The 14,915-nt window shown below is 37.6% G+C and overlaps 1 protein-coding gene across 1 annotated transcript in view; it reads right to left on the reverse strand.

The window, feature by feature from the left end:
* Positions 1–3,337: 3,337 nt before the first annotated feature.
* The window catches only part of cp (ceruloplasmin), a 167,043-nt gene continuing 155,465 nt past the window's right edge, over positions 3,338–14,915 (reverse strand). Inside the window, exon 25 of the mRNA XM_053323147.1 lies at positions 3,338–3,347. The gene's annotated coding sequence lies outside the window, so the exon portion shown is untranslated. The remainder of the gene's footprint in view (positions 3,348–14,915) is intronic.

Consider the following 14,915-nt stretch of genomic DNA (forward strand, 5'->3'; position numbering starts at 1 on the left):
TCTTCACCCTAACCCTAACCCTAACCCTAAGCCAATGGGTGATACTCTCCTCCAATCGCATGCATGCAATCTCCCACTAAAACTTGCATGTAAAAAGCCAGTCAATCAGGACATGCCTACCAATTACACGTGTCTCACACAGTATATAAGGAAGTCTTTGCTAAATTCCCTCTCCTCTTCTCTTCAACGACTACGAATCAGCTCACTGAGGGAGGAGAGGAGACATTGAGTCTGCTCCGCTCCCTTCTGGTTATTTCTGTGGGAAATAAGAAGGGGTAATTATTCTGTTTTATTGAAACATGTCAAACACAGGATTGGCACAGTGGTTCAGTTTTAAAGTGGTTTTATTCTTACTTAGAAGATAGATCATAGTGTAGCCATTGGCAAATCATGGTCATCCTCTGAAGATGACCTGCGGCGTACTGTACAGGTCTGTGTTTGGACTACTCTTGTTCTTTCTCTCTCTATTACCCCTGGGACAAGTCTTCCACAGGCATAATGTGAAGTTTCATTCCTATGCAGAGGACACTCAGTTGTACCTCTACTTTAACTCCAGTGATTTTGAGAAAATTAATACACTCTACAGCTGCATCTTTGACCTCAAATACTGATTGGCCCAAAACTTCCTGCAGCTAAATATAGATAAGACTGAGGTAATTATTATTGGCCCTAGCACAGTTAATGCTTAAACATCTGGGCTCTCTGTCCAAGATATAGCCCAGAATTTTAAAATGTTGGTGTTATCTTTGATAACCACTTTCTCCAAGATAAGTTAATCTTTATCCAGTAGAAAACTAGAAATGATCATACATGCTTTCATTTACTCTCGTTTGGACCCTTTTAATTCCCTTTACACACATCTGAGTCAACTGAGTCTACATAGATCACACCACTTCATTGGATACCAGTACATTTTACAAATGGTTTCATTGATAACTTTAAAGCCCACTCTGAACTTGCACCCAAGTTCATAGCTTTTAAATGACTCAAAATCCTCTTCACACACAAAATGGAAAATGATAGATACAAAATTAAATACAAAATGAATTGTTTCAGTAATTTTTCAACCCAAACCCTAACAATTCAGTGGTTAAAAGAATGAATAAATGGATTTTTTGATGTGTAAAAAAAACCCCACATATAACACAGCACAGCAGTCACTAGCCTACACACACTAAAAATCACAGAAGATGAAAATGCAATTAAGTCTGAAAGCAAATGTGATATGCCTCCATCTGATTTCACATGATTGTAAACTGAGTCTCCTTTAGTTTTGGACTGCAAGAGGTCACTTACCAACAAATCTCATTATCATAGCTACCATCCTCATCAACATCATCACTAGCAATGTCACTGTTAAACATTCAGTACCTTCTTCCTTCCGCATATGCTCGCCGTCTTTGTTTTTCATCATTTTGCAATAACCATTGGTTCCACCACCAGCATATGCAGGTGACCCATCTCCTTTGCATTTTTCAAAAACATCACAGAAAACACAGTATTGTCTTCATTTTGATTATTGCCCCGTAGGAAGCAACTGGGTATGTTGAAGAGCATTTCATCTCTCAGGTGGCTGAGACTGTGGGCTGGGGAGATATTGCACAGGTGTTTTATTTTTTCATTCCAATTTTTTATGACTTTCATATTCTTCAAAATACTTTTATGTGTATTATACTATGTATTGGGGTCATGGGGGACCTCAGTTCGAAGCACCCAATTCCATGTAGACAGTTTTAATATCTGGAAGTATTTATTGAGTTCATGTTTGCTGTGAGTCCTAATTTGAAGTATCACACACTATCAGGGAGGTAGGAGCACTCTGTCAGTCATTTTGAAGGCTGCATGGGAAGATTGCACTTTGTATTAGAGAAAAGTGCATACTTTCTTCTTACACACTTTGCCAATTAACTGTTATTTTCCTAAAACAATGATAACCTGTTATGTTTTTTTTCCAGATGACATTAATTTGATAACTAAGTTCATATTTTGCTGTGATGGCTATTTCTTACAATAGTTTCTTCTTGTGGTCTCCAGGGACTCGAGTCAGTAGTCCCCGTATGCTAAATCTGTTGGTGGGCTCAGAGTTAAGGTTTTTTCTCAGAGTGCTGGAAATTCATTTCCTCCAATCCAGAGCTAGGCGGAGAATAAGTTGGTTAAAAATATGCTGGGAGAGGAGTTGATTTAAATTTGGGTCTAGCTCTCTGTTTCATATGCGAACAGTCCTGTCTCATCAGAATTTATTACTTTTCAATGAGCTGGTGGTTTGCCCTGAGAGAACATAAACCTCTGAATAAAATCAATTTGGTGTGAATATGTGAGACATTTTCTCTGAAAACGCTGCTGTCCTTTATACTTCATGATGGTGCAGTCTTAGAGATCCACACAAGAGAAAGAGCAAAGTAGTGGAGGATAAATCACTCTTACTTTTCTTCTTTAGTGTCATTTATGAAAATGTGTTTAGTAGAGGTGGAGTCATGAAGAGGCTCTGATTAAGTCAAGGTTACATAAGGGTGGTAGTGGCTGGTGGTGTGAGTCTGGAGCTGCCAGTCATGAATCTAGATTTATTAATCCAGGGACAAGTAGTTAAGCGATAAAAGTGACACAGAACTGCAGTCCATCCATCTGCCTTTGTGACCTGTGGGATTTTGTATTTGCCCAAGGCCAGCTCCCCAGTGGATGTCTGCCTCCCTAAAAACAGAGCCATTCATCAAATGGCCCTGTCATTATATCAGATGACTTGTTATCGGTCCAAGAACCAGCCACATTCTGCTGAGGTCACTATTCACTGTCACTCTCTGAAACAAGAGGAAAGTAGGAGCTGTGGTCATTAGCTATTAAGTATACACAGTGTGTATTACTTAAAGAGGAAATAGCAAGCACATTTCTATATTTTTACTCTGGCTCTACTGGAATATACATACTTTACAATTCAAAAATTATAAATTCTTATAATAGTATATTCGCTGATTATGCACCTCAGTTCAGCCTCTGTCTGAAACAGATCATTTTAGCTCCCGTCTCTTTAAAGTCCCCCCTCCAGATGAGCCCACTCTGTTCTGATTGGCCAGTTTCAGGAAGCTACTTCTGGTTATGGAGATTAAACTAACAACAGTAATTGGATTTTGCTTCTTTCTTTTTGTTCTTCACTTGAAGTATAAACATTTCTGAGACAAAATCCAATCCAAAAAATGCAGGTGGTCAACACAAACAGCCTGCTGAACATCCTTAGGAACAAAGGATATGAAATGAACGGCTGATTGTTGGTACGATCTGAGGTCAGTTCAGTTGAGAAGTAAAAATAACTTTACAAAATGACCATTTAGAGCAGACATAAGCCCTGGATTTTGACTTGTATGGAACTTTTTTACACATGTTCACCTTAAGTTTTGGAATTTCAACTTGCTTAACATAAACATTCAACATTTAACAGTATAGAAATGACAGAAAATTACAAAAAGCCTGGTATGTCCCATTCAGTGTAACACAATAACCCAATCTATATCCAGCTCCTAAAAACAAGAAACTTAACATTATTCTTCCAAAACGTAAGAGGGACATTAGTTTTAGAAATAATATGTAATGCTTATATTTCCTTATGTTTCCTGCATGTCTAGTCTTTGAGAATAACAACACTACATGAAAAAAAAAAAAATCAGTCCTCTCATTTATTCCGACAGTTAAGCTGTATTTGCACAGCTGCAGTACCAGCATTGATGGACTTGGCAAAAAGAAAGCAGGGTAATCCAGCAAAAAAGTGAAACCTGCTTCAACTTTCGCCAGGACACAATACAATGTAATCTGGCACAGCACTTCATTGCCCAATTGAAAACGTGCAAACACACATTCCTGGTAGATTACTTTGCAACATGAACAGGGTATTTGTATAATGTTTACCTCATACCTGCCATTAAAGATAATTCCTGCTGTGATAACTGCAATGATAGACCTTCAAATTCATGTGTTTATTCTCAATGTAGAGTTCCTGGTTTGTTTGCATCATCTTTCTAGTACTCAAAGTATCCCTCTACTAATGCAGCCCCTCGATTTATTGTAATGCAGGGCTGTTTTCAGTCTGACTGCACGATAAGTGGGTAGTTTAAAAGTATTGAAAAGAAAGGAGAGAGGAGTGAAGGATGGGAAGGGATAAGGAGTGTACAAAAGAAAGAGAAGAAGTGGAGGAGTGTGATTTTGTGCCTTGTGTGGACATCCATTGTAGTCGCTCCCCATCTTTAAGCCATGCAGTGACTCTCCCAACTCCTCCTCTCATTTCACCCATCAGTAGGTTCTTCTTTTGTGTGTGTGTGTGTGCGTGTGATGTCAGATTCATTGGCCTGACTCTTCACATCTCACCTTCAGAGAGCTGCAGCTCTTTGGTGCACAGCAACACAAGTCTCAGCAATATAAAGTACTGTTTGTCTGAAAAAATCCTACTGTAACATGACCATTGTAGCAATGACCCTTTCTTTGAAGAAAACCCGGCTGTTGTGACACAGGTTAAGTGCTTCCTTTGACAGTGTTGTCAAGACAATTACCGGTATAAAAAAATATGATGGCAATGTTTTTAAGTCTTTCCAGAATAATAAGGTTGACATTAACGGTATAATGTTCGACAATGTTCAACAGACACACGGGAACTTTAGCACTGCAGGTATGTTTCTGGCCACCTGAAGAATTTACATGTAGTACTCACTGTTTTGTACTCCACTTCCTCCTGAGAAACATATCTCTTTAGCTGCTAAATGCTCCACTATGTTCACCAGCTACTCATTTACTGTGTCTATCTGCTGTTCAGCACTGGGCAGATAGTACATAGTGAGTTTATGAGAAGTGGAAACAGCTACCTGCTGTTGCTGGAAATGAGGTTGAAGATGGCAGTGAGAGTGAACCAAAACACTAAACCCAAACAATAATCTGAAATACACTGAAACTAAGCACTCAAATTGCACACTAATTTCAGTCATTATTAATAATGAATACTTATTAAAGTACCGTTAAAGGATGAGGGTTTTTAAAACTTTGACTTGAAGGTATTTACAATGTTTCCACAATAGCTTGATTACAGCCCATAACAGAATATTTATCCCACTGCTAATTACAATGTCCTACAAAATTTAAGCAGCCTAGGGTTTAAGTCATGCAAAACTTTCTTGTCTTCCAGAAAAGAGGGCAATGTTTTGCTTGATTGGTTAAAAATCCTTTGGAAATCTCACTTCCTCTGCACCCGTCGGGAATAGTGCTAGAAGCAAGAGAGAAAGGAAAAAGAGCATAATCATTCTTTTTTTTTTTTTTTTTTAACAAAGTGACTTAATGTCTTCTCAATCAGGATGTCTGCAAAGAAAAGTATGCCATTCCATTTTCTTATCCATATTTTGAAATGCAAATATGATCCATTAATGATATGCTCATCAAATACTCCACATCTCCTCCCGGGTTCATTAGTGGAAGTGATGAAGCCTGCAGTAGCTCTCCTAAATCTGCATAAGACTGACATATTTCATTGTGAATGATTCTGAATGTGTCCTCTCTTTACTAATGTGTTTGCATTCATTTTTCTGTTGCTTGTTTCAGCACTCGGCATGTGTGCTAATATGATGAGGGTTAAACCTCACTGACTGTAGATGAATGTTTTAATTGCAGTGCAGGTTTTTTTGTTTTTTTTTGATCATTTAATTCTGCTGATTAGTTCTGCCTCCCATGGAGCCACATTTTAATGTAGTTAGCACGGAAGAAATTACAGCATTGTTTTTATACCAATTTACAGAGAGAAAGAAGTTAATCGTGTTGCCGAGAACAGTTTATCTAGTGCTGTACTACATATGCATGCAGTGTAATTTTCTAACTAGGGAGGTCTTAGATGAGGAGAGTCAGCGGAATCACTGGCCTGCCTGCTGCGTCACTAACTGATAAAGGGCTGTAAATATATATTATATATATATTATATATATATATTTATATATTAAATAGACATATTGCTGTCATTGTTAGCAGTCAGCTCAGCAGAGTGTCTCAGTTAAGCTGTCAGACTCCAGTCGGCAGCCAAAGCAGACACAGGATTCACATGAGTCTCAGCCAAACTACTTTACCAGGCAAACTATTAGTTTCACTTCCAAGTCTTACACTGCCACAAATAGTGATGATTATAAATGACTCAACAAAACTCTTTTAGGTGATAGATAGAAAGTCAAAAACAGGAATAATTACTTATGAAAGTGTTAGGACACCAGCTATCAGTCACAGCTCACTTGTGAAAGTAATTTGGTCTTAATTTAGTTTTTTAAAGAGGAAATTGAACACTTTAAGTAGCAGCTATTTAAACATGACTAAGAGAGACGCTGTGAGATTGTAATGCTCATTGTTAGGAAACATAATTGTTGAAAGTTGTGGTCCAAAGTTTGTTTTTGGTCTTCAGCAGTTGCAGTGCAGTAAATGCAGGTCTTTAGGAATCTGTATTAGAAAGGCTTATTATGTTGTGAGCATAAAAGTGTTAGGACAGACATAAAGGACAACGCTTGTAAAATGTATCATATCATATGTAGTATTGATTAAGTAGCTAAGGATTATAAAAATAGATCCAATCCTCATTTATTCTGAAAATGTAGACATTAAGTATTTATTACATGTATGGTACTGGCTTTATTTCTGTAGAGTGTCAAAATCATCATGTTCTTATCAATGTAAAGAAGCACTAAACAGGTATTGGACAAATTACAACCTAGATAAAAAATCAGGAGATCACTGACACTGCCTTCCCTAGCAACACAATCTCCTAGATCCTGCTCAGATACTACTAAATACTGACAGCAAATATGTTTTTAAGGAAACACATCACTCAAATGACATTTTCTGCCAACATAACTAGAACATTTAGTTAATTAATGTATCTGGCATGGCAGAAAAATGTTGGTACTGAACATAGACTACTGTATGTAAAATGCTTAGTAACAGTATTTCATTCTTTCTAGCAAAATATGCAGGACAATATCTTGCAGGACAATATCTCATAGTGTATTATTAAACTTGTATGTTTATGTTTAGGGAATTGTAGCACTTGGTTAGCTGTGTCTATACAGCAGCAGCTAGTGCGTTGTCTGTGTGTCTATACAACACATTGCTTACAACAGAAGTGTGTCTTTTTCATCAGAAGAGCATGATATGGATGACTGAGAAACATGGCTGAAACATTTTCTTTCTTTCACTTTGCTCTCCAGTGTCAGTGTCCTGTGAAACATAATGTAGTGCTTCATTCACTCAAAATAGATGCCTGTGAACATCATCAAGCCAAAAATATGTTAATTAGCTGAACTAACAATGTTGTGTTGTCCCGAGAGCAACACCACTTTAGCTAACCTAAAAATACAACTTTTTCTTTTTGTATAGGTCACACTATCATCAGGATTTTTCTTGACATTCCTGCTATGACATGCTTAGTGAGCCACGCTGACACACAGAGACTTGACATATAGTGTAAAACATGTGACATGTGCCAACACTGTGGTCTGCAGGAGATACATTTATGTCCATCAGTCAGGCCGAAACCTTTCACTGCTTGACACCTGCCATCAGTCCAACCTTGAATAGACATATGCTGAAAATATGAACTTTGACATTTTTTTTCAGTTTTTGTCCTCCACTTCTCTCTGGTTGTGTCCTTCACCCTGTTCCTTCAGTTTCTTCAGATACACCTGAGACCAGACAGCCGCTTGTTTTAGTATGGGTGGATTTTCATTTTTTTTTAAAAATCCTTTTAGTGTGTCAACATCTCAAAAACCTAGGGAATACAGGTTTGAGATTTGCAATGAAAAGGGCAAAGAAACAAAAACAAAAAAAAGGCTGTTATTGTTTATATCCATTATTATGAAGTCAACAGAAACACTGTGTGGTATTTGCAAGTTCAAGTAATACATTTGAGATTTAATTTCATTGTTTTGGAAAAGTTGATAAATGCTGGCAGAGGTGTATGCTCTCCAAGCACCTTTTAGTTTCCAGCATTGTTTCTGCAGTCAAACAGTCTCACACTGTATAATGAAGCTTCCTCTCCTCGCTGTGGTAAAGGGTGAAAAGTTTGTTAACACACAAACAAACAGTCAAAAAACAAGCACAGCTGTTTTTCACTTGACGATAGCTGTTAGCGCTCTGGAGCACAAGCAAGTATTGCGGGGCCTCATTATCCTGCTCGTTGTGAGAGAGAGAGAGAGAGAGAGAGAGAGAGAGAGAGAGAGAGAGAGAGAGAGAGAGAGAGAGAGAGAGAGAGAGAGAGAGAGAGAGAGAGAGAGAGAGAGAGAGACTGATCAAACAGTCGACTCTTGACTGTCTGGGACACTTAAACTGCTCTGAACTCTTTTACCTTTCGTGTGAAGTGATGGATGGTACTCATCAGTATTCGGCATCTCTGGCTCCGTGGTAGTTTCTCTGGGCGCTAAGTTACTCACTAAAATGGTAAAGTGGATGATAGATTGCAGATGGATGGTTGGACTTTCTGTATCTGTGTTTGTGCCTTTGTCCTGTACCTGTAAGCAACATAAGCTACATCGAGGAGCGCCAATCAATGCTGGTAGCTAACAATGTCATACAAGCAAAACATATAGTAAAAAATCCATAAAGTGAATATAGCTGCTTGTATGAAGTGTGTGTGCATGATGATGTGAAGCAGATTTTCACTTTGTCAGAACTTTTGGCAACCAAAGCTCAATGTCTCGAAAAGGTAGAGCAGCAAACTGGTTTTATTGGATTGTGTTTATGATTTCTACAATTTCTATATTGTGATATTTTGTAAACATTTTATAACAGCAATCTCACTCCTGATGGTGGTATATTGTGATCGCATCACAACCAAAGGGGTACAAGCCCCTAATAACGCTCCCTTATTATCAATATTCGGCTTAAGTTACTTTAAAAAATCAATCACATACACATTACATATAACTCATTAATAAGTATACTAATTACTTAACAGGAAAAATGATTTGTTACATTACAGTTTTGTGACTCAGCTCAGCTCCGTCAAAGTTGCCTTTTAAACAACCTCAAAGTCTCCAGGTCCACATGTTACACCCTCTGTGTTTAACACATGTATAAAAAGAAATCAACATTGTTGCTTAACAAGCAGCCAACCTTCTAATTAACTGTAACTTTGACGTCCACCATCTTGAGAGACCTGAACGCAGCATGATTTATCTCCGCCCCAGATATGCCTGTTGGATCATTATCTGTACAGGTGCACTTTTTGTTGAAGCTTTTTTGTGATGGTTCATTTGAGATTTAGAGGAATTTAGTTTTCTTACTCACTTACTCAGCTAACCCAGCTAGCCATTATATCAATCTGTCAATCAAACTTTATTTATATAGCACTTTTTAAACAAATCAAATGCAATTTAAAATGCCTTACAAGCGACTGCATATGCACCAACATTATAAAAAAAGCAAAAAAGTTAATTGAACAGGACAACAACAAAACAATGGGTAGTTAAAATAATAAAATAACAAAATAACACAAGATATTCCAAGCAATAAAAATAAGAAAAAATAAATAAATTATGAAATACTACACAGAATTTGATTTCAATAAAATGTTAATTAAATAAAATAGAATAAAATAAATAATATTGATAATATATAAAATAGTTATATAATAATAAAACTCTAAATGATCAAACACTACATAAAAGTCAGACTAAATGGATGGATTTCTATTTAACATTTAAAAATATCAATATTATACCAGCTTAGCTGTCTGGGGCTGATGTGCTGATAGTACAATAATCTTAGCAGCGTTGACTGTTTAATTACTGTTGGGCTAAATGCCTCTTTACCAGATAAATGACTGTGTTGTAGTTCCTGTTGAGACTTAATGATGATCTTTTATTACAATACCTCCACCCAGACACCAAGAGGCACCGTTAGTTTAAGTATCCATGGACAGGGGATGGTGTTATATTAGGTGTTTGTTGCTGAGGATTGTTAGTATTCTGCTTCACAGTAGGGTTCCCCTCTGCTGTCAGTCAAGGGTTTAGTAATCAAACTATGCTTTCCTCAGTGAACACCATGGCTAAGCATTTCCAATTTGAAACTGCAGTGTACCAAAGACAATCACAAACGCATACAAATTCAATCAGGCAGGATTTCCTACGTCATAAATCTAAGGAACCAATCATTTGTTATTAAAGATAATTATATGTACAGTTGATCTCCTTGGGTTTTATTCAACAGCTGATTCTGATGTTCACGGAAGAGTAATAAACCCTCGAGTTTAAAGGACATGTCTGGCATATTGTTTCGGACAAGTTTCCATCAGGAGAAAAACATAATTCGTCCTTTGATGAACTTTCAGTCTCAGTCGGATCAAATAGATTTTTTTGTTATCTAGCGAGCGAACAATGACCACAAAGAGTGATGAAATGACCGGCCTGGTTGCGTTAGCTGGTCTGCTAACCCCTCTTCTGCTTCTGTGCACATTGCTTCTCTTGGTCTAGTTGCACTGGTCGTGTTACCTGTACACTTACAAACATTAAGAGAAAAGTCCTTAAAGCTGCAGTTGGTAACTTTGAGGAGAGAGAGGACTTAGCAAACTTTCAGATCCCTCCCCCTTCCTCTCCGCTGCACTCCTGCCCTGCCTCTAAAGTCCCTCCCCCAGAGGAGGCTGATGTGCATGCAGTGGTTGTTGCTGCGCCATTACTTTCTCTACGCTCCTGAAGCCGCTCTCAGAGATATGACCTTGATCGAGCTGAGGAGGAAGGGGGAGGGGGCTGTGTGCGTGAGCAGTGATTGACAGCAGTCAGACACTCCATCAGACACAATCCTGGCTCTGATTGGTTCTTTTTGGCCGGGTCGCGGTGGATTCTGGCAATTTGCAGTAGGAGCAGTAGGTGGGGCTAAATGAACCTGTTTTTTTTTTTTTTTTTACAGATTACTAGTTTCATGTAATGCTGTCTTTACATAGTGACAGTCTTAGCAAATATGACAAAAAGTTACTTTTATAAGACTTACCAACGTCAGCTTTAACAGTCTTTACACCATAACTGGGTCCAGAGAAGGTGCTGCAATAGTAAAGTCTTCATAAAAAAGAAAAACAAACAACTAAAATATACCAAACACACATTACAGTTCCAAGCAGAGTATCTTTATATGTCTTTCTATATGCCTGAAGAGGATCTTTAAATGTAATAACTCCTCCAAGGAATATCAGCTTGTTGCATGTTCAAACATCGTCTTCTATCCGTCTTCTATCCAGCTTTTCTTGTCAGGGCCGTGCTCTCACAGCACTTTATCCGCTGAGCTTTTAGAGTACTTATTTCACCTCTCTACACTAATTCCACTATACCTTGCAGCCAGTGCTCTCTACTATTATCAACAACTTGCTCTGTGTATCAGCTTCAGGCCTTGCTGGATGGAGATGAAGCAACAGCAGCATAATAAATGGTATTAGGATTGTTTATTCAGTCTGAAGTGGAGTGGAAAAAAAGTTACTTGATGCTTTTTTTGTTTTTGGTCAGCCTGTCATCCTGTCCAATTTCAAGATGTCTGAGCTCTTTGCCATGATTGACCATTTGCTTAAACCCTATACCCCAACCAAAATTGTTCACTGATAACTTAGCAATGTAGGCACATCAGACCTGTCAGGCTTGTTGACCAGTATGCATTGGGCTGTACCAAGAGAAATACTTTGCATTTAAAAAGTTTGGAGGGTGGTATCTTGTTGTTAGTCTTTCCAAAACCAAAGATATAAAAATGAAAGCATAAGGAACAGGTTAAATAGTGTGTTTATCTGCTCTAATGTAAAATGCAACCAAATATTACTTCTAAGGCCAAAGGGCACATAATTAACTATGCATTTATTTGTGGAGTAACAGGTTACGTTTATGACATGAGTAGTGTAATGTAAACTTTCTCTGTTCCACTCTTTATTGGATTTGAGGAAGTTAAGTCTCCGGTTTGGGCTGGATGATTAATTGAATAAAAAAAACGTAGCCTAAAATATAATTGACTTTAAACGATTATTGTTGAATAATCGTGTTTTATAATCACGATTTCAATATTGATCAAAATAATCGTGATTATGTTTTTTGCCATTTAATCATCCAGCTCTACTGTAGCTCCTGCAAATGTAACATTAGTCATTATAGTAAAAAGATTATTATTGTGTAATGTTTAAAGAGCAATAATCAAACCATGACCCTAAAGAGCCTGCTACATTTTCCCATATCATGCATAATAATCAGTGCTGCTAATTTAGAGACTTTGTTGTTGGATTTAGCGACTGTAAGTGACTTTATTTTCTTCAAAAAAGTGAGTACTGTCATATTTAGGGACCTTTTGGGTGGACAGTTGCCAGTATTTCTTACTGAATGAGCTAATGTGTCTCTCTTAACTGACTGTTCAGTGGGTGCAACAGAGCAGCAGCACGTTCAATGGACCAATCATTAGCCAGGCAAATGTGTGAATGAGCTGTGAATATGTGTGCCTAATGACCCCAATTATTTTTATTATAAATTATTTAACTTTACTATTAAGTTTAATTTTGCTTTGTTAGAGTTAATGATAGTGATTTTATCCCAATGCATGATCATCTCTATATTTCCTGCAGGCCTAAGCTACCTTCCACTGGTTATAATTCTAGGTCTGACATGGCTCTGATCTGTAATACAAGAACAATGCTGTTTTATTTATTCACCTGTCATTTAAGACTTAAGAGTGGTGACTATGATATTCAACTTGAATACAAAAAGTGGCAAAATGTGCTCTTTTCTTTTTGGTTATTTTTTTTTTATGAAAGAGTTTCTGAGCATTGCCATCTGTCAACATGTCAGCAGTGTCAAAACATAGCATATGATGATCCTTCAGGTTCAGTCAAGTCTGTTTCCCAACTTATACTAATGTACTTTAACATCACAGGTGAGCTGAGGAGGTGTTAGCAAGAGATGATAGCTCAGAGGAGAATATATTATTCTCTGAGCTTCTAAAACAAATACTCTTGGAGTCTGTATAACTAAAGTTTCCTGTAGATCCCATCTGTCTGAATGCGTAGTAAGTGACCTGAGCATGAGTGGAAATGCACAGACAAACTCTGAAGTGTGTGCAGAGGAGTTAGAATGGAGATGACGCAGGTGAATATGACAGGCTATTCAAAACTGTCAGAAGCCGGTGGCTCATAGTTTCAGGTAATGAAAATCCTTCTGTGCTTGAAATGAAGAACAATAATGTTGACAAAGTAATCTCAGTGAAGCCAGAGTAGGGAGACAGGATCGGGCATGTCTGAATGGATTGTGAATAATTCGAAATGGCTTTCTTCACAGTGGTGCAGAACAACATCCATTAACAGAAAAGTTTTATATGGAGTGTTCACGGTAATCATGGAGACGAGTGAATGTTTGTTATTGGAGTCTTGTGGTAATTCATGCAGGCACTGGAATCATTTTGCATGTATGTCCCAGCAGGAGGTCCGTATAAACATTTGGCATTCTTTCAGTGTGTGTACAATAACGCTGAGCTCTGCATCCTCGCTGCTACACTGCTGCCTGCATTCAGAAATTTACCTCCGTCATCCTCCCCAGCCTAACCCTGTATTATAACTTAGATGTTCATGAATTTTGAATGTTTCCTTTTAATATGTGTTAATCTTCAGCAAGCTCAGGAAAAGTGTGTGTCAAGCTTGCTCAGATTTGTTTCAGAGCTGCACGGCCAAACTTAAATATTCCTGTAATAAATAGGTAAAACCTTGATGTGAGTGTCCCCACTGAAATGAGTGAATAATCAAGTGTTTTAGTGAAAATGCCTCCCCATGGATAAATGTTGAATTTAGTCCCAGCTTCTGTTTTATAACCACTTTTGTCAGCTGCAGAACAACAGCTTTGTCGTCAATTTCTTGCTAAAAGACATTTCAGCAGGGCAGATACAGGCTGACACACACACTTCAATGAAGAAACTGGCCTTTTAACAATCAATGGTGTATCAATTAATCATCAAAAGGTGATGTATGTGTGCTTCATGGAAATAAAACCTTCATTTAAAAGTTAGAGACAAAGTGCTGAAAGAGATTTTGTGCTTTAAAAAAAACAAACATTCATTTTTACAGCATCTCACTTTTCAAACTCTGGTTGTGTTATTGATCAGGGAAACTCAAAACTCATTTACTACAAGTGTGAATCAATCATAGTGTCAAGTTGTTTATGATCACCTCTTAAAAGAGCTGTATATAACATAGTACACTGCAAAATTATACTACTGTTACTATTAAGACTGATTTACTAGCTGTATTCATCAAAATGACACAGATATGTCAGTATGTGTGGATGTTTTGTTGATTGGTTTTGGTCTTTTGTCAAAAAAAGGATGAAATAACACCAGACTTGTCCTTTAAAAACTGTGCTGTTACAGTTATATGGTCAGTGTGTTAGACCTCTAGGGATCAGGACACTGAATACTGAGCTGGGTACTTGATCAAATGTTAACATTGGCAAACAAGTTTATTTTTGCATTGCAGTATTAGCATATCAATGGGTCCTTGTTGAAAGACCTTTACCATACATGTAGTGTTGTTTGTTGGTCTTTACATGCATCATCATCTACATCCTCTAAAAAGACACTTCAATCTTTTTATCCAAAGCAACAACGCCATCGTTTTACAGATACTTACTAGACATCAGTCACCCTCAACTTGGATCACCAGTTCCTGTCCTTAACATATATATACATCAAAGTGTATGAGTCATGAAAAGGTTTTAGCTGACTTCCTTCTCCCTCTGAAGCCATGTCATCTTATTCCTGCATCTGCCCTTTATGACCAGTTATCTACCCCAACCCACAATTATCTCTGTGATGGTTACTCAAGGAGGTTCAAGATTTACCTTTCAATTAGAAGAAAACAGTCTTGTCTTTTTACCAACAGAACATTGAGAAAAATGAAATGGTACATGATTGTT

The sequence above is a fragment of the Scomber japonicus genome, chromosome 7 (assembly GCF_027409825.1).
Source record: "Scomber japonicus isolate fScoJap1 chromosome 7, fScoJap1.pri, whole genome shotgun sequence".
NCBI classification, from domain to species: domain Eukaryota; kingdom Metazoa; phylum Chordata; class Actinopteri; order Scombriformes; family Scombridae; genus Scomber; species Scomber japonicus.